The 19,601-nt window shown below is 41.9% G+C and overlaps 1 non-coding gene and 1 pseudogene across 2 annotated transcripts in view; both read right to left on the bottom strand.

Moving 5' to 3' along the window:
- Positions 1-18,617, bottom strand: part of LOC146857295 (pancreatic secretory granule membrane major glycoprotein GP2-like) — a 233,415-nt pseudogene extending 214,798 nt beyond the window's left edge. Inside the window, exon 1 of the transcript XR_014979886.1 lies at positions 18,108-18,617. The product of XR_014979886.1 is annotated as a pancreatic secretory granule membrane major glycoprotein GP2-like (transcript). The remainder of the gene's footprint in view (positions 1-18,107) is intronic.
- LOC146857296 (U1 spliceosomal RNA) lies at positions 16,089-16,253 on the bottom strand. The gene has a single exon (XR_014980314.1). It is a non-coding gene; the product is annotated as a U1 spliceosomal RNA (small nuclear RNA).
- Positions 18,618-19,601: the final 984 nt, after the last annotated feature.

The raw sequence follows: 19,601 nt of genomic DNA, 5'->3' as shown, positions 1-19,601 counted from the left end.
ATACTGATATAGAGGCATTCTTTTATGGGGGAGAGGATATTCTTGTTCGTACTGCAGGAATGCTTGTATTTTTAATGTAGAATCATATTTGTAGTCTACATCTGTTGCAGTGAGATAATTAGCCCATTGTATCCATTGCAGATGCAGTGCTTTTGCATTTGGAACACTTGCTTTGGTGTGACATTGCCCCAGTATCGTTGCACTATTGAGCAATCCCAGAGGATGTGAAAAAAGGTTCCCATTTGGTGGCATTGCCGAATGCACATGGGGTCAGCCCTCCTACCCATTTTGACCAAGACCCCTGCGTCTAAATATACACGGTGAAGGATCTTAAATTGGACCGGGGGCATTCTCATTGGGATAGCCACTTACCTGGTGGAGGCCAGAGCTTCTCGCCAATCATCATCTTCTAATTCCCCCAAGTCCATCTCCCAGTATTGACGCAGGCACAAGACGGGGTCTGGGCGATTATTTAGTAGCTTTTTATATGTGAGGGATATGGCCTTTTTATTCATAGGATCGAGTATCAGTCTGACCTCAAGCGGAGAGGCCTCGGGTAGTGGAACGTCCCTGGGTAAAACCGCTTTGACTGTGTGGCTAATTTGCAGGTACCGAAAGATCCCATTTGTGCTTGCTGTGGGTCCCGTGAGGTTGAGCTTACGAGGGTTCGTGTAAAATGCCCTATTGTATCCCCCCTGTCCCAGAAGCCATCGATCTGTACGGAAATTTGGGTCGTCATAGTCCCCGTGTACCCATTTGTTGATTGCGACCAATTGGGACAGCTGATCATAAAGCCTCATGTCGGGTAATGCAAAACCCCCATTGTCCCACCCCATCGTCAACTTTTTCATGGCTATGCGTGGAGCTCGGCCATCCCACAGCAGTCCCCGCACAACGCTTTCAATGCTGGCAATGTAGGTGTCAGGGATTATGTTAGGGGTGTTTTGCTATGCATAGAGAAAACACGGCAGTGCCAGCATCTTAAAGAGGGCTGCACGTCCCAAGAGAGTAAGGGGGAGGGATCGCCAATGTTTAGCGTCGGATCGAAGACGTGCCAGGGATGAGAGCAGGTTTGTCTGGGGTTGTATGGCGGTGTACCCCACAACATGCAGAGCTGGAACTTAGTCCAGTTAATGGTGTACCACGAGTGAGCGCCAAAGATATAGAATGTACGGAAGACCCGGCGGAGAGAATTTTTGATTTTTAAAGTTACATTTGTAGCCCACAGTGGCGAATCACAGAATTATGTTGTTCAACCTGTGAAAGCGATCCAATAATTAATCGTCTGTCAGATACATATCATCTACATAGGACAATGTCTCCTCATCACAATTTTGAAGTAACTCTGATACTCTTGCTGAGAACAACCCCAGGCTATTCTTATACCCTTGGAGCAATCCACAGAATTGGCGTTCTGAGACGAACTGTGAAAATGCTGTCAAATATCAGCTTTCAGGCGCTATATTTTGGCAAAAGAATCCATTCGAGATATCTAGAGTTGTTTTGTATTTCTTCCGCACAATGTTATTCATTAATGCAGCACTGTGTGCATTTTGTACTGCAAATGTTTTTGTGCATGTATTCAAAGGCCTGTAGTCTAAAACTAGACAGTATAAATTGTCGGGTTTCATTACGGGAAACAAAGGATTATTCATGGAAGAGGTGCAATTTTCTATAACACCTTAGTATTTAAGTTGATCTAAGATCTCCCTGACTTGTTCCTTTACGTCATGTTTTATTGGGTGCTGCCTCTGTGGAGTTGGAGTAGTTTTTAATGTGGTCTCATGGTGAGGTGACTCAGCATCCCACCCTACATGACTGCGGTAGAACACAGGAGCTAGCACTAACACCCACTCCTGCACATATGTATGTTTCAGTTACTCTGGAATGAAGTCAGAAAAGGCTGGTAATATTACGTCTTACCCTTTAGGGCAGTCCATAACAAACTCGGCCGGCCAAAATGTGATTTTTTTCAGCTAAATTTAAGCCTTGCAGGGGATTCTGGGTAGGAAAAAATTGGGGGATCCATACAAGTCACACCTCACTGGACCTCCTCCAGGTGTCTAGTTTTCAGAAATGTCTGGGATTGGTAGGTTTCCCTAGATGGCCGACGTGCCAGGGATTCAAAATGCAGGTGACTAGCTCGCAAAAATAGGTCTTTTTGTAATCAATAATTTTGAAGTCTCCACAGTACGTTTTGGGCACTACGCCTACCCACACAAGTGAGGTACCATTTCTATCTAGAGACTTCGTGGAATGCTGGGTGGGTGGATGTTTGTGATCCACACAGATACCAGAACTTTCCATCACAGAAATGTAAGGAAATATTTTTTTTTACAAAGTTTGAGATTTGCAAGGGATTTTGGGTAACAGACCCTGGTGAGAGCCACACAAGTCACCTCCTGCTGGATTCTCCTAGATAGTTAGTTTTCAAAAATGTATAGGTTTGCTAGGTTTCCTTAGGTGCCGGCAGAGCTAGGGTCCAAAGTCCGCAGCTAGGCGCATTGCGAAAAAAGGATCCGTTTTCACTGGAAAAATGTGATGTGTCCATGTTGCGTTTTGGGCTGTTTACTGTCAATGGTACTAAGCCTACCCACACAAGTGAAATTGGGGTGCAGTTTTTATCAGTAGACTTTGGGGAATGCTGGGTGACTGGAAGTTTGTGGCTCCCCACAGATTCCAGTACTTTCCATCACAGAAATGTGAGGAAAACATGCTTTTTTTTTTTTTACAAAGTTTGTTGTTTGCAAGGGGTTCTGGGTAACATAACCTGGTAAGAACCACACAATTCACCCCATCCTGGATTTCCCTAAATGTCTAGTTTTCAAACATGTGTGGGTTTGCTAGGTTTCCTTAGGTGTCGGCAGTGCTAGGGTCCAAAGTTCACAGCTAGGCACATTACAAAGAAGGGTAGGTTTCCACTGGAAAAATGTGATGTGTCCATGTAGCGTTTTGGGCGTTTCCTGTCATGGAAACTAAGCCTACCCACACAATTGAGTTACCATTTTTATCTGGAGAGTTTTGGGAATGCTGGGTGGCTGGTATTTTGTGGCTCCCTGCAGATTACAGAACTTTCCATTGCAGAAATATGAGGAAAATGGGTTTTACAAAGTTTGAGGTTTGCAAGGGATTCTGGGTAACAGAACCTGGTAAGAGCCGCACAAGTCACTACATCCTGGATTCCCCTGGATGTCTAGTTTTCACAAATGTTAGGCTTTGCTAGTTTTCCTCTAGTGCTGGCAGAGCTAGGGTCCAAAATCCACAACTAGGCACATTGCGGAAAAAGGGCCAGTTTTAACTGGAAAAATTTGATGTGTCCATGTTGCGTTTTGAGCTGTTTACTGTCGATGGTACTAGGCCTACCCACACAAGTGAAAGTGAGGTGCAGTTTTTATCCGGAGACTTTGGGAAATACTGGGTGACTGGAAGTTTGTGGCTCCCCACAGATTCCAGAACTTACCATCACAGAAATGTGAGGAAAATATGTTTTTTTTACAAAGTTTGTGGTTTGCAAGGGGTTCTGGGTAACATAAACTGGTGAGAGCCACGCAAGTCACCCTATCCTGGATTCCCCTAAATGTCTAGTTTTCAAACGTGTGGGTTTGCTAGGTTTCCTTAGGTGCCGGCAGTGCTAGGGTCCAAAATTCACAGCTAGGCACATTGCAAAGAAGGGTAGGTTTTCACTGGAAAAATGTGAGGTGTCCAAGTTGCGTTTTGGGACGTTTACTGTTGCGGGCACTAGGCCTACCCACACAAGTGAGGTACCATGTTTATCAGGAGACTTTGGGGAATCCTGGGTGTGTGGAAGTTTGTGGATACATGCAGATTCCAGTACTTTCCATCACAGAAGGGTGAGAAAAATGTGGTTTTCTTGGTGCAAAGTTTGAGGTTTGGAAAGGATTCTGGGTAACAGATCCTGGTGAGAGCCACCCAAGTAGCCCCATCCTGGGGTCCCCTAGATGTCTAGTTTTCAAAAATGATTATGTTTCTTAGGTTTCCTTAGGTGCCAGCAGAGCTAGGGTCCAAAATTCACAGATAGGCACATTGCAAAATAAGGTCTGTTTTCACTGGAAAAATGTGATGTGTCCATGTTGCGTTTTGGGCCGTTTCCTGTTGTAGAGACTAGACCCACCCACCCAAGTGAGGTACCATTTTTATCTGAAGACTTTGGGAAATGCTAGGTGGCTGGAAGTTTGTGCCTCCTCACAGATTCCAAAACTTTCTATCACAGAAATGTGGGGAAAATGTAGTTTTTTAGACAAAGTTTGAGGTTTGCAAAGGATTCTGGGTAACAGAACCTGGTGAGAGCAACACAAGTCACCCCATGCTGGATTCCTCTGTGTGTCTGGTTTTAAAAAATGTATATGTTTGCTAGGTTTTAAAAAAAGAAGTCATTTTGAAAAAAGACTGCTAATTCACATTCTTTTATGGGTACCCACAATTTTGGAGATGTGCAAATAACCACCCCTTTCTAAACTTTATATTTTGTTCCCATTTAGGAAATATATAGGTTTCCTTGGTTCCTATTTTTCACTGTTTATATTTTACCAAATGAATTGCAATATATGCCTGTATACAATGAAAAACCATTGCAAGACGCAGATCAGTTATTGGCTCTGGGTTCCTCTGGGCCTTAGTGAACCTGCAATTGCTATGTATCGTCGCAACCAGAAGGGTTCAGCAGTATATTGCTTTAAATAATCTGTCATACTTAGAAGAAGTTACAGGTGAAAACGCTGGCACAAATGGCTGTTTTTTTTCAACTCAATTTCAGTATTCTTTACTTTCAACTGATAGTTTCAAAAAAGAAACCTTGGAGGATTTACAAAAATAACCCATGCTCGATTCAGAATGTTGTCTACTTTTCAGAAATGTATAGCTTTCCGGGATCCATTATTGCTTTCACACTCATTTTGACCACTAACTGGAAGGAGGTTAAAAGCACAAACAATAGCAAAAATAGGCTATGTCCCAGTAAAATGCAAAAACTGTATAGATAATTTTGGATTTCTGACAAAAGTCTGCTTGTCCCTGAATGCTGAGAAGATGGTGACCTTTGTTTCTTTCTGTTGATGATGTGGGCATGAGCTCTCCACTGAATATGAAGGTTGAACATTGTTTAGGCTTTAATGACTTGACGAGACCTGAGATGGTTTGTGAAAACAACAACACGGCAGAGCAGAAGAGAAAGGCAGCTTCTGGATTAGATATCACTGCTCTCGATTTGAGCAGAGCAGAGAAAGCACACCATTTTTAGGTCTCGCAAGGGGCAGCGCATGCGCTGCCTCTACGAGGCATTAAGTAATTCTTTATATTGGGTGAAACTCCGCCTATTGCCGGTAGTTTCTCCTGCCTCTTGCCATTCGTTAACTCGGGCCTTTATTTTGTTAGCGGGCTTGTCATTGGCTTACGATCCCATGCGGCACTTCCGTTTTGCTTCCCTTTAGCAGGAAGCAGCACCGACCAACTACAGTTTCGTTCCACTGCTCGGCATTATCTATTCGTGTAGGGACTACTTCCTTGTTTATTTTCCACCGCCGTTCTCAAGTGCCGGTGTGCACGAGGGGCGGGCACCGCATGCTGCTTGTTTATAACCAGGGGTCACGTCTTATATTTCACCGCTTCCAAAGCTGAGAAGTGGCATGCGATGCGAGGGGCCATCGTGTAGGTAAAGCATTTTTTCCCCAGAATTGCACACTTTTTCTCACTTCATATATGCACCCGCGTCTCCGACATCGCTGTTCATGGTACTTTATTTTTCCCTAGTTTGTTGAAGCACTGTGCCTCCCTCACAGCGCACGCCGCCCCTGCAGCAGTAGTCCGCATCGCTCCTTCGGCACCCATTTCTCTGACACTGCGCTTCATGTTTTGGACAGCAGGGTGCTAGTGATGCTTGTTTATTTTAGAAAAACTGTACTAAAATAAACAAACATTGTTAGCACCGGGCTGTCCAAAGTATGAAGCGCGGTAAACTCCAACACCGTGCATCATGATTTGAACAAGGTTTGTTTGTTTACGTTTTTCTTTACTTTCCATATTGGGCCAACTTTCACTCTCCGTTACTCCGCCCGCTGTGCCTCTGCAGCACATACGGCGCTGCCTCTGGCCTTAACTACTTTCAGGCTCGGAGACCAGCCATGAACGAGGGGAGGAGAAAGAGCAAGGAGCCGTAAACCTCCCCAAGGCGCAGGTCGGAACCAGATTAAACAAAAAAAATCCACACATGGAAGAGTTTTGCGGTCATATCAGATTTCTTTTATTTATATTGAATACATTTACATTTTTCAACAAAAATATTTGACTATTTAAGGCCATTATATGTAGTAAATATGCTCTCCCCTATTTTGAATGTATTTAAAATGTGCTATTGAAGCTTATTTCATGGCTTGTGTACCGATCATTTACTTTGAAAAGGATCTTTGAGTCCAGACGTTTGAATCAATCAAGTATACTGAGGGAAGTGTTTAAAGTGCCTGCCAATTACCTGACTCAAATGAGCCGAGTGACAGGAAGACAAAGGTTCTCCTCTGAGCTCATGATATGACAGAAGGGTGAGGGGGAGGGGCCTGGCAGACAAGCCAGCTAGCCATGAATCCAGTGAAGCCTTCTGCATGAGATGGCCGTGTGGATGTGTTCTCTGGTTTATATTCATGAGCGATAGAGCAATAGTTCGTAGATTCCTCCTTAATGAAAGAGTTTATTATTTCAGCGAGCTGTAGTCACCACTCGGCCTCCCAAATAAAACTTACAAGGAGGATTTAGGAGGCTCAAATGTGAAGCCACCAACAGGTTGTTTCCTGCACGTTCTTTCCAGAGCCCTGTGTTCAAAGGGCATGGCCTCTCTAGCTATCCTTACTTTTAAATTGGCAGAGGTAGAGAGTAGACCCTACATGGCAAGGTTTCACCCCATCTCAATTCTTTGTGTTGAGAGAGGTTCAGAGATGTTCTTATCTGTGGTTTATGTGCTATCGAAGCTTATTTCATGGCTTGTTTACTCGCTCATCTCCAAAAATATTTTGAATGTATTTAAAATGATAAGATGCTGACCAAAATAAAAGAAGGAAAATCACTATATCATGCTGATCTCTGCCCATATTTGTCATTGGCTTGTGTTGTTGTCGTTCGTAAATGCTATTTCTGATTCAGTAATAAGTTTGTTAGTCCCTCCTTAGTACCACCTTGTCTTTCGTAACCTCCCATGAGGACTGGCCCTTTTACTTCGGTACGTCTTAATTAGTCTGTAAACACTATTTTCTTTAATGCTTTTCTCCTACTGCACGCACTATATGCTTTCCTACAACATTCAGCACGCCATGCACTCTTTCACGGGGCGCTTTTACGGAAAAAAAGCATTTTTTTATCAACTTGGCAAACAAATGCTTTTTTGGTAAAAGCACCCTATATCACACTTATTAAATAGTGTCTGCAGACCTTTCGTTAGATATGACTCGTTTGAAAAAAGAGGCAGCATGGCCTATAATACTGTGAAAGCGCAGCATGGGGTGCCTGTAAACAACAAGCATTTGCAGTGCAGTAGGTCTCGCATTTTAGAAACTTTGACCTATTGGTACTGTAAATGGCAATGCCTTTTATTACTGCAGATTTTATAAACACATAAATAAAAGCCAAGGTCACTTACAATGCCAATAGCTCAAAATCTCGCAACTGCGAGACCTATTGCATTGCAAATGCTTGTTTGATGTTGGAGACGAGAAAGCACATCCTTGCTGTCAATGGAATCCAATGAAGAAAAGATGTCTTGTAACCTTACTCTGGTGAAAGCAGATTTTGGCACTGCTGGTGATTAATATTTGGTGATTTTGATGATCCATTAACTTCTACATGCTTGAGGATGGGCAACTGCAGTGCGACGCGACATGTTAGTGTAACCTATTTATGTGAAACAGTTCTTTTAGCTTGTAGGTTGACAAAAGTCCAGTGCCCACATATAGTTGCTCTGAAACTAGATTGCCACCTTTATGGTACTGCTAACTGTATTTCATGTTGATTGTTTAAAAAATAGACGCTGTTGTGAAAGAAGGCGGCAAAGTTAATAGGAAATCTAGTCTTTAGAAGTCTTTAAATCTCACATGAAAAAAGTTCTGTGCATGGAAAAACGATTTTCTTGCCGTTTGAGGTTAAAATATCTATTTTAGAATTTAGGTCGAAACAAGCTCTTTTTAATTTACCAATGTAAATAATCGATCAAATCCTTTTTTTGTGCCAAGGCACACTTTTAAAACTATCTTTTTTGTAGAAATATTTATTTTTCTCTTGTTGTTTTATTGAGAATGGCTACTTTAGATATCAGTTTCGGTGCTTCAGCTTTGACACTGCATATTTTATGCTAGCATGTGCAGACGCATTAACGCCCCCAGCTGCCCTTATTAAATCTAACATAGCTTGCTCATCTGAGAGCATGTTTATCTTTCACTTCCGTTTGAAAACCATAAAAATGCTATCTGAAATGAGGATGTAGTAGTGATCCGAAGTCTCATCTCCTTTTATGTTGCATGAATCACTGTTAAAACATCTGCGCCAATCTTGGCTTGCGATTGGGTAACTTGCAGATTCCTTGGAGAGATATGATCTGCAGCAAAGCAAACTTTGCCACACAGTTCCCTTACAATGTGAATTCCTTCACTTTTATGGTCCATTGTGCATGACATAGACCAATGGAAGCGTGTCTCTGTAAGGAAGCCACCTTCCGCAGCATTTCTATTCCTTTATTAACTTCCCTTCTGAATCTCTGAATCCATTTAGGTGCTAATGTATGCAATGTATATTGTAAGCCGTAAAAGGCATTTAAACTTTGACCTATTGGTACTGTAAATGGCAATGCCTTTTATTACTGCAGATTTTATAAACACATAAATAAAAGCCAAGGTCACTTACAATGCCAATAGCTCAAAATCTCGCAACTGCGAGACCTATTGCATTGCAAATGCTTGTTTGATGTTGGAGACGAGAAAGCACATCCTTGCTGTCAATGGAATCCAATGAAGAAAAGATGTCTTGTAACCTTACTCTGGTGAAAGCAGATTTTGGCACTGCTGGTGATTAATATTTGGTGATTTTGATGATCCATTAACTTCTACATGCTTGAGGATGGGCAACTGCAGTGCGACGCGACATGTTAGTGTAACCTATTTATGTGAAACAGTTCTTTTAGCTTGTAGGTTGACAAAAGTCCAGTGCCCACATATAGTTGCTCTGAAACTAGAATGCCACCTTTATGGTACTGCTAACTGTATTTCATGTTGATTGTTTAAAAATAGACGCTGTTGTGAAAGAAGGCGGCAAAGTTAATAGGAAATCTAGTCTTTAGAAGTCTTTAAATCTCACATGAAAAAAGTTCTGTGCAGGGAAAAACGATTTTCTTGCCGTTTGAGGTTAAAATATCTATTTTAGAATTTAGGTCGAAACAAGCTCTTTTTAATTTACCAATGTAAATAATCGATCAAATCCTTTTTTTGTGCCAAGGCACACTTTTAAAACTATCTTTTTTGTAGAAATATTTATTTTTCTCTTGTTGTTTTATTGAGAATGGCTACTTTAGATATCAGTTTCGGTGCTTCAGCTTTGACACTGCAGATTTTATGCCAGCATGTGCAGACGTATTAACGCCCCCAGCTGCCCTTATTAAATCTAACATAGCTTGCTCATCTGAGAGCATGTTTATCTTTCACTTCCGTTTGAAAACCATAAAAATGCTATCTGAAATGAGGATGTAGTAGTGATCCGAAGTCTCATCTCCTTTTATGTTGCATGAATCACTGTTAAAACATCTGCGCCAATCTTGGCTTGCGATTGGGTAACTTGCAGATTCCTTGGAGAGATATGATCTGCAGCAAAGCAAACTTTGCCACACAGTTCCCTTACAATGTGAATTCCTTCACTTTTATGGTCCATTGTGGATGGCATACACCAATGGAAGCGTGTCTCTGTAAGGCAGCCACCTTCCGCAGCATTTCTATTCCTTTATTAACTTCCCTTCTGAATCTCTGTATCCATTTAGGTGCTAATGTATGCAATGTATATTGTAAGCCGTAAAAGGCATTTAAACTGAGTCCTACAGTGCTCTAGTGTGGGAACTGAAGTATAAGCTTTACGTAATTAGATTGACAGGGACTGGGTATTGTTGTGAGCTGTGCAGGGTTAAAACTTTTTATTGTGTGTGTATAATGTTAAAAAGTTGCCAGCGCCTAAAGCTCCCTGCACTGCAACACAAGCCAGCCACCGGCTTTGGAGCCATTCCCAGGTGACAGCTCTGTTATACTTGTATGGGTGAAACATTTAGGAATTGATTATGATGTGCACTGATTTATTAATAAATATAAATCCAGCCAACATGTGACAGATTACTCTGTCATTATTTAGCAAATCCCTATTAACATATTGTGGTGTGTGAGGCAATTGACCACCAAACCATGTCTGGTGTTCATGATGTCTCAAAGAGAATTCCAGGTCTTTGTAGAGTACCTATGTAAATACTTATTGTGTAGGTCTGTATGACTACAAGCTCCCAGTGTTGGGAACTATATCAAACTCCAAATCTCCACCTATAAGTGAAAATATTTAAAAGAGAAATGCAGAGTATGCATTTACAAGTATTTCAAAAGAGGTACGCAGTTTGTGCATTTACCCCTCTCTTCGGGCCCGATTCACAGAACTAACTTAAGACAAGATCCTAAACTTACTACCATTTTGGCATTCACAGAAGGCACTTACTCATTTTGGTATTCACAGAAGGCACTTACTCATTTCGGTATTCACAGAAGTTAGGAGTCCTAACTTTAGGACTCCTAAATGCCTTCTGTGAATACCGAAAGTCTTAAAGTTGGGATTTTTCTTTTACTTCTCCTAAACTGAGAAAAATCCTAACTTTAATACTTTCGTTATTCACAGAAGGCATTTAGGAGTCCTAAAGTTAGGAGTCCTAACTTTACTACTCCTAAACTGAGAAAAATCCTAACTTTAAGACTTTCGGTATTCACAGAAGGCATTTAGGAGTCCTAAAGTTAGGAGTCCCAACTTTACTACTCCTAAACTGAGAAAATCCTAACTTTAAGACTTTCGGTATTCACAGAAGGCATTTAGGAGTCCTAAAGTTAGGACTCCTAACTTCTGTGAATACCGAAATTAGTAAGTGCCTTCTGTGAATACCAAAATGAGTAAGTGCCTTCTCTGAATACCAAAATGGTAGTAAGTTTATGATTTTGTCTTGAGTTAGTTCTGTGAATCAGGCCCAGTCTGTTACAAACGTATAGCACAGAGATATGTGTGTGTGCCCTGAAATAATTCCTATTGCAATAGAAGTTACTTGCACAATGTTAGCAAACAGACTCAATAAACATGAGATTCATACTCAGAAGTCAAATGGGGAATAACCTGTTTTCAGTCAAGTGCTTAACAAACTTATGTTAAATGGTGCTCCCTATTTAACGAGTAGGATGTTTGATATAACCAATGAGCATCAAGATGCTAGTCAAAGTCACATTCCTTTGAACAAAAAAGGTAAAAGTAAGAAAGGACAGACTAAACTATTTTGACAATAGTTCTTTATTTGACCTTGAAATTGAGATAACAGGGCACTTGTTCCAGACTGATGTCGCATCAGGTGTTTTGTCAATGTCTGTATCTAAATGACTTGTCACTGTCACAGATCTTGGAAAGAGGCACAGATAACATCTGCGACAAAGGCAGACATGTTGATGATTCTGCAGGAATACAGAAAATGAAGCCTCGGCCTACTTAAAATGGAGTTGGACCGTATAGTCTTTACGTCATAATGACATGCAGTATCTGGGCCAAAGGTAAACAAGCTGGACAAGCTAACTAAAATGGAGACTGGAGCTAAAATGGAACCTATTCTGTGTGTGTTAAAGAACCTACAACTAAAAGAAAGAAGCCTAAAGGAAAATGATTAAAATAGATAAAATAATAGAATTATGGAGGGAAACACATGTCTTCAAACTGAAATGAAGGAGGGATTTCTGCACTGGATGACACGATCCATACAACAAGATTAGTACAATAGGCAAGTAGTCTGGTGTTGATAACCTCTCTGACAAAACCCTGGTGCTAGAAGATTTGCACTGTTTGAATTATTGCTAGGCTCTCTTTAGGGGGGTTTGTATATTGTTCCGCAAGCTCGAATTTGGTGTATGTTTCTAATTTGTGGTGGTGATAAAGGGTATTGGCCTGATTGGTTCATAAAGGAACATTATGTCCGAAACCATAGGTCTAAGCTGCTTGTCATGGAAATTTACAACAAAAGTAGTAGGTCTATGAATATTATATGCTAAATCCAATAGAACTTTAAGGGTGGATTGGTATTATATTGTGCTAATGCCTGTACACCGGCATTTGTTATATGGAATCTCACAGTTTTGTCCGGTACGCAAGGATTTGATTTAGTTACTTCCTTTGACAAACCCTGGGATAAAGTATTTGTGTAGGAATGATCCTTGCTAGACCCTTTTAGGAGGGCCTGACAGGTGTATTAGTCTGCCAGGTCCTTATGATAAAAAAAACTATTAAAAAACTCTACATACAGATATATACATAGAGGGGCTTATGGTCAGCCCTATTATGTGTGGAATAGTATATGAAGATACATTGGGTTTTAAATGTGTTAAAGAAAAAGGGTTTAACTGTTCTCTGAAAACATACTTGGGCCATGTCTTGTGTGAAGAAGGGGATAAACAAGTGTGAGACGTTAGTAGTGGTGTAGTCTTTGAAGCATTTCAGGACATATGTCTGGGAAAGACCATGTGGGGTGCGTTATCATCATAAACTATTAGTGGAGGAATTGACAACAAAGGCAGGAATCAAATCAATTTGTCCTTACTGGCAAGTAAGGGCCAGTCATTGATGTCCTTCAAGAAGTTACAAACAATAATATAGTATTTGGTTTGTGGTGAAGAGAGAAATGAATATGGTGTTAGGTATCAGGTATGGTATAGGGGTAAAATAATGATAATTGAATGTAAATATATGTAACTACATTTTGAAACACATTGGCTGTTGTAACTAATTTGCAAAATGTGTTTAGCAAATAATTTGTAAACAAAGAATTGTGAAAATAAATAAATACCTTATAGTGCCATTAGAGCTAGGTTCATACAACAGTTTTGTTTGAAGAATTCCAGTTGATGGTTGATTGGGGAATTTCTGTATATGAGTTTTTTTATAGCCCCATAGCCTAAAGAAAACCCCCATGGTTAAGGTAACTATTTCCAAACTGGGTAGCTATCTTGGAATATAATTTTATATAGTGTTTAATTGATTTACAGTCCTAAGATAACTTAGAAGCAACCATTATTTTAGCCATCTTGGATCAGTGCAACAGTGATACACTGTACCCCACAATTTAGCATTCAAGAATTGCAGCTCAGTGCGAGGTTTAATAAGCAGCCATCTTAGAATGATATTGTGCAGAGTATATCATTGTTTTTACCACTCCAAGATGGCCAACAAATTGCCTCTGAACATGACAGCTATGCACAATACCATTGCAAGATGGCCACCTGCTGTAAAGTTTGATTTTTATTTACATTTTACACAAATGCCGATCAAATTTAGGTTGGGGCATGTCTTCTTTTTTCTACTTTTATTCTGTTGTCTTCCATATGATTACTGACTTTCTGTGACTGGTTTATTGTGCTTGAGTAAGTGGGTGGATGCAAAAAAGAATCAGTGGATGTTTGTATGAGTGCAAGTATGACTGCCAGTGTTATGACTTACTGAGCCGCTAAACTCATCATAGACTGAAGAGGCACTTTCAGTTATGAGCCTGACACACTGGCATTTCCAATGCTTGTTTTATTAGGGGCTAAAATGGACAGGTTCTGCTGTCATTGTCAAGTCAAGTCAAGTCAAAAAGCTTTATTCGGTATGTAAAATACAACCATATAAGCAAGACAGGTAATAAATAAAAACTTAAAATACATAGCGGGCCAAAATGTCTTATACAATAAGCACTATACATTTATATATACAAATTCAACCGTTGCCATACCAAACTGGTAATCCATTAGAATTATTTTGGCAAGTGCAAAAATCAGCATGGAATAACAAGTATATTGTAACTATGCACAAAATACTATGTGCAAAAAGGCAATATTAAAGTGTGATATGCATCCGTAGACAACTCAGAATTAACCCCTTGCATGCCCGCCCCTTTCCCCGCCCAGTGCCGCGCCTTTCATTAGCGGGCGGAGTTCATGACGAGCTGGACTCGTCATGGGCACAGCGCCACCGCAGCCCATGACGAGTCCAGCTCGTCATGGGCACTGAAGGGGTTAAGGAAGCGTAAGAGGGTTACTAACAATACTTCATTAGAATTAATTAACAAAGTGCAAATTCTGCATAAAGTGACGAGTACATTATAACTGCACAAAAAGTGCTGAATGAAGAGGCAATTTTAAAGTGCGTTAGGCATCCATGGACAACTCAGAATTTAAAATGCATAAAAGGATGCAAGCAGTACATACTAAATGTGCAAAATACGCAAAACAATGGAAGCTAAGCGGAACAAATTATAGACTTCCTTATGTTTATACACTTTAACACATATAATGCAACAAAAAAACAAATATCAGGGCTTTCCAAAGTCATTAAAAGCTTCATTGCTAATTTTGTGGATCTAACATTGTATTTTAAAAAGATAGGTTTAAGATAAAACTTCCTAAAATAACAATAAAATTTGCAAAACAGTAAAAAGTGACAGCAACTTTGCTTTGAAACATTATCACAAGGGCACAGTGTATTAGATTTGATTTTCATGTGAGGGAATGAAACTAAGTGATGGACAATCCCGAGCCTTAAACGGGTTAGGACAAATCTATGGGAATTACGTGTCACAATCGTAAGGTAAGCCTGAAAACCTTTCCTCAAATTCAAATTATTATAAGATGCTATGGTTATTAAATTACTAGACTGCCTCTCTCTAGCCACATTCTTGTATGCTAGAAACCTCAGTTTTAAATCTTTCTTTGATATCAGAGCAGCTGCTTCTGGGTTCAAACAGATGTTACAATCGTATAGGAGATTAAACCAGTAGTAAATATAGCTCAACCATGGTATACGTGATAAATTGTCAAGCCTCAAGCAATCTTTAATGATTGATTGTGTGAATATTGTCTCAGTTTTAGACCAGATGGAGCGCCAGAGCAATAGTGGGCGTAATGCAGCTAAATCCATAATGAAGTCAATATCGACTTCCTTGTGAGTTAACAAAGTTGAAGCTGAGGGGGGCGTACATAATAACTTTTTCAAAAACTTGTTTTCATCATTCTGTAAACAATTAACATGATGATGGCCCCACATTCCCGCCCTATACAGTGCCGATGAGACGCACCTGGCTTTATAAATGGCCAACATTTCTTTTATCCTCCTTTGCCCCAATTTAGCTGCAAATCTAAAAATACTACTGGTATTTCTGTTCATCTTCAATCTCACATTCTCATCCTCATGTGTCCATTTCCCATCTCCAGAGAATGTTATCCCAGATAGCAGAATCTATTGACCGTTTGCATCTTATCTTTATCAATGTAGAAGGTAGATTTTGATTTTACCTTCCTACCGCAAGTCATAACAAAAGTCTTAGTTTTGTTGACTACCAGTTTCCTATCTTTAATAAATAACACAAATCTGTCTATAAGACGTTGTAAACCAATCTGTGTTCGTGATAAAAGTACAGCGTCATCTGCGTATAATAAAATTGGGATGGGACTTCCATCAATCATAGGGGCATCTGAAGATAATTTACTTAAAATCGAATCAATTTGGTTAATAAATAATGTCAAGTGGTTGCACTAGTGGGAGAGGTATCACTGGAAAGTAAAGATTTTTAGTACAACAAGTATGCAACAATTCCTTGTAAGTGTGGAGCATAGATCACTAAGGTATCTGCAGCACACTGATAGGGAATGGAATAAAGACAGGCTTAGAGCTTGAAAGGTGATCTCTGGGCACAGATGTGTGCCACCTGCAGGCTGTCTGTCCACACTGCAAGATGAGAAGAGCAGCAGCATTGAAAACACAAGAGGTAGAAACTGCTTTTCTATTTGGAAACCAAAGATCAGAGAAAAGCACAAAGGAGTGTTCCCCACCAACAGAAAACAAGCAGTCGAGTATCCAGCAGTTGGGTAGATCACAGGTGTGAGCACACCCAAAGTGCAATGGATGGGTCTCACCCTGAGAAAATCACCTTCATAATTAGGGTGTCACCCTGGTCAGGTAATTATGAGTTAGTGGGGTAAAAACTGTGTGCCTTGTTGCTGCCCATTGGTGGGGAGGATAGTCAAGGTCATTTCCTTTGTGGCCTCCCATCTTATCAAATTCCTTAGAACGCACCACCCAATCACATACCACTGCGAATACCTAGTGCTCTCTGTGATGTGAGATGCGCCAATGAAAAGCTGGGATTGTCAGCTTTCCAATGGCACCTGAAACACACAGATTCCTGTGAGCATGGGGAACTGGGACGTTTTGTGCCAGCAGCATACCCACAGGTAAAGGGAGAAAGGGAGGGGATGTCTCAGCTTTCTTCCATATCCATGAATAATGCTCCGATCAACAGATTGGCATCCGTCTGGAAGAACGATGTGACCATTGGGTCCAGGTTTCCATTGGTGGTGTGGGCCTTGGCCGTGCCCATTATGACTGCCCCCACCTCGTCATCTTGATAATGGTGTTCATTGGAGGGGCCAAGCAATCACCTGCATTGAAAGAGCCTTGTGTTTTTCGTGACAGAAGGTATGTTTTGGAGTTTTAAGATGTTCAGCAACACCCCTCCCTTGGCACTCTTCGCAATGTGTGTGGATAAGGGGCTTCCTTTGTGCTCCTCCATGTCCACATGGAAACCCGGAAATGATTTCCTGGGAATCGGGTCCTTCAGCTAATGTCAGCCCATCTCCAACTTGAACACTTCAGTTGAAGGGTGTCTCAACCACTAGGCCAGAGCGGAAAACATTTCTGCTCACTTTGAAGGGGTGTAAGGGTGACAGGAGCATCAGAGCTGTAAATGACACAGCTCGCCTGGCCCCGCCCACAGCACTATGGATAGCTGTGTGGACAGTAAGGTCTTGAGCATAACGTCCAAGCGGTTAATTGTATTTACAGCATGAACACAGCTGGATCAAATGGAAAGTACACAAAACACATATCTACACAATAACGATCGCAATATTCAACAACACAGAATTTAGTAGCTATATAATGACCTATTGTCTCACAAAGAGAATGACTATCCATTTGTGGGTACAGGCTATGGTTAGAGCAGGATACATGTGCTGAAATCAAAGGCTATTGGTTGAACATTATCCAATGCTAATAAACAGTTCTAACAGTTGTGAAGGTCTTCTGTTGGTAAAGTTTAGACATACCTGGAATAGGAAAAGACACAGAGCCAAGTCAAGCAGGACATATATGGTATTACAATGTTGACAGAGAGCTACTGTCCATAAAGCTTTACAAACACTAACACTTGCTTAAAAAGTAAAGATCATAACAAGTCCTGCATAGGAGGATTAGTATTCATCTTTTTGTTTATATTAAACGATAACCGCCAACATATATGCTTGGAAACACATAGAACAACAAAGGTCAAAAGCAGCTGTATCAACAGTATGAAGGGTGCCTACTCTGCACTGGGTTCGTGTCTTGGAGTTTGTATTCTACAGAGTACTTTGTCGACCTCAGGTTTGACTTAAGAACACAGTTGCTGCGACCAAGCAGCACAAAGGACTCAGAGAGGCCCACAAAGGTTCTTGGATCTGGCTAGCCATTCGGGTACCACAACTAACAGCAAGTGTGAGGGAGCAATGAAGATATTAATAAGAAAATAAATAAAGGTGGTGCAAAGAGGAGCGTGCTCACTGCTTTCACAAATGTACTTGCACGGGTCGACATTTCAGGCTGCCCGGGTCTCTGACGGATGCAGGGAACCGTGGTCCCAGAACATCATTATCAACATCGTGTCCTGGGAGGTGGGACCTCAGCTAGCCTGCCTCCATCATGGAGTGTGGTGGGGTGTGCAGTGGGCTCAGGATGGCTGTGACAGTGTAGGATACCTGGGGTGTAGGAAGGGCGTAAGTTACCTATCTGCTGAGTGACAAGCGCCAGGAGTCCGGCCAGGATCTTCATCTTCGAGCCCCGCCCTCTCACTCGAGGCTGCATCTCGGCGGAAGAAACTTCTTAGATGGGGGCCACCGAGAGGGTTCAGGCTTCCGTTGTGAGCAAGAGCGACCTTATGCTCCATAGACGAGCCGCATCTTCCACAGAGAGTCGGGCTTTCAGGGTGTGCGAGGTGAAGAGCTGAGCACGGCAGGCAAGGAGGGCGGTGCGCCAGACCAGATTTACAACACTCCCTTCTCTCTGCTGGAAACTACCACCTGCACGCACGAGACTGCAGTGCGCTGAGCACGAGAGCTCTGGCTGGGTGTGCACGCCGTGGTGACAGGGGTGAAGGGCACTTCAGTCGTGAGGGGAGAAACAGAGCTCTGGGCAGTCATCTGCATAGTGAAGGAGGGCAGGGCTGTCCCGGGTAAAAACAAAGCTCTCTCAGATTAGGTTCAAAGCTCCCTGTGGAAAAGGCAGCGCCCCATGGAAGTAGGACAATACTGGCCGGAGGGGGGAGGGGGGGTGACTAGGCAGAGCTCGCTAGGGACTAGCGTAGAGGTCAAAGGTGACTGATGCAGAGTCCCCTAAAGGCCTTGGTGACCTGATGGGTGGGAGGAGCAGAGCACAACACCTCTGGGGCCGAGACAGCCCTCAGAGTCAGCTCAGTACTCTCTGGGAGCAGGCCATGTCTCGTGAGGCACGGTATTATCCTATAGGGACAGGTACACGTCTCAGGAAGCAGAGCAGTTTTCTCGAGCGGTAGGAGCATGTCTCTTTAGGGTTCTGGCAAAGCTGCCGTGGATTCATGACTGGCCTCTAAAGAATGAGGTAGACATCCCTTGGGGTCGGAAGAGTTTCTCTGTAGATAGGCTCCGCGTGAACATGTAGAAATCAACATCCTCTAACCAGCCTGTGTTACAAATTTAGAAAAACAGAACTCACAAAACACGAGTGAACAAAACTGCAGCCTAATTAATGAGTCTGCACTGTTCCTGCAGGCATAGAAGCGGCCCAGTGCCTGGGCCTGATGGTTCGTGCCGAACTCACATAAGTGCACATAAAGAAAACAAACGACCTTTCAGCAAGACTGTCACCTTTAGTACTGGAAAGGCGCCTCCTCGCCTGAGGGCATCCCACACAGCTGGATGACGTGCAGTCGTCATCAAAGACACAATTAACACACCGGACCCACCCGACCACCTGCGGCAAAACCAGCACATCCTGACAAGCTGGGCAACAGGTTCAGTGAGCTGTCCAAAGAGAGCTCGGCAGCAAATCACCCATTCAGCGAGCAGTGACCGTGGAACCATCTGGAGAATGGCATGACGATAAAGAGACTAATTGTGGCAAACGGTTGTGCTACGTGGAAGAGTAACAATATGAGAAAGAGTCGTTTTGTGAAAGAGTAGAGTTAGCAGGAAGTGCAACATCACACGAAGCGTACTGTTTTGAAGGAGTAGAGTTGTGTGAAA

The sequence above is a fragment of the Triturus cristatus genome, chromosome 3_2 (assembly GCF_964204655.1).
Source record: "Triturus cristatus chromosome 3_2, aTriCri1.1, whole genome shotgun sequence".
Classification (NCBI taxonomy): Eukaryota; Metazoa; Chordata; class Amphibia; order Caudata; family Salamandridae; genus Triturus; species Triturus cristatus.
This window is presented reverse-complemented; position numbering and strand designations above follow the sequence as displayed.